Genomic DNA, 1,383 nt, shown 5'->3' with positions numbered 1-1,383 from the left:
TTGCTTGATATGTATTCTATTACGACGAAATATGATGCTCATGGATTATTATTAACATAATATAATTAAATCATCCTATATCTGCTCTAATGCACACCCTAGATAAATTACCACCAGCCGCCACTGTCTGTTTGTAATATTACTTTTCAGATATCTTTGCGACTGGCCAGTTGTTCAAGCTCAGAGTGTTTTTAGTGGCGTTGCGGCTGAGGGCGGGTCCATGAGACACTATACTTTGAACGAGACTCCAGGGCGGACTCGCGGGGTTACACTCCCGGCATGGGCGTACCCAGTGAGAGGCAGCTGCCCCCCCTAGAAGCAAATATTGCAAAGGTCTTTAAGCAAAATCAGTACTGAATTGAAACAAAAGCATTCAACAAATTTTCTTTAAACCCACAAAAAATGAAGTGTATTAGTATAAGATATGCAACTAAAATAAAACTATTTTTTCAAGGAAATAATCTCATTTACTAATAAAGCGGTGTTATAATTTTCTTCAAATGTTGGCTTCATTACCTTTTCCATGCAAAAATGTCACAACTTGGCTTGCCCCTCCCCCTAGACTATGGCTTGCTCCCCCCCCCCAGTTATGATGGTTAATGGTTACGCCCTTGACTCCTAGGGCAGGGTCTTTCAGCTCTTGCTTTTCACCTCTGCACCACGGAAGAGGGAGGACATGCAAGGAGAAAGGAAGGAGGCACCAACGTGATCGGAGCCGACAACACCTCCAAGGAGAGGAAGGGAAGGGATGAGGAATCCCACACCATCACAGAGGCGGGTGAGCCCTACTACTAGGGAAACCATTACTTACTGTTTCTACAGAAAAGAAAAAATTCTCTGCGAGGAAGGAAATTTCTACCATTTTAGGTAGATCCAAGAGAGACAACAGTCTGGCCACCACAACCCTAGTAGCACCGAAAGGATTATATCTAGATTTAATACGTATCATAGTATACACTGTAGACATATTATATCCGTATAAAATACATGCAAATGTCCTCTACCACGCAGATAATATCTAGATATTATACATGTTATATCTGCTGCCGTAATATGGATTTTACATAGATTAAATACGTACAACTCGTAAATCTGTATATTATACATATCTTATAAATGTCTGATGATCCCTGGTTACGCCGTAAGGATATTATTTGTATATTTTAAAGATTCTGGTATACATCAAGGACCATGGATCTTCAGACATGTATAATATATGTAACAGATTTGCAAATCTGTATACCCATCCCAGATAGCACAAAGTAAGTGAGTTAACCGTTTCTTATGGTTTTCTTACGGAAAAAATTGATAAGCAGCTTATCGTAAGCTAAGGGACTTATATAAGGCAAGGGTAAGACGTTAGGGGCGTTTAGGTAAGGAATG

The sequence above is a fragment of the Ischnura elegans genome, chromosome 12 (assembly GCF_921293095.1).
Source record: "Ischnura elegans chromosome 12, ioIscEleg1.1, whole genome shotgun sequence".
Lineage (NCBI taxonomy): Eukaryota > Metazoa > Arthropoda > Insecta > Odonata > Coenagrionidae > Ischnura > Ischnura elegans.
The sequence above is the reverse complement of the archived record's forward strand: the minus strand, read 5'-3'. Positions refer to the sequence as shown.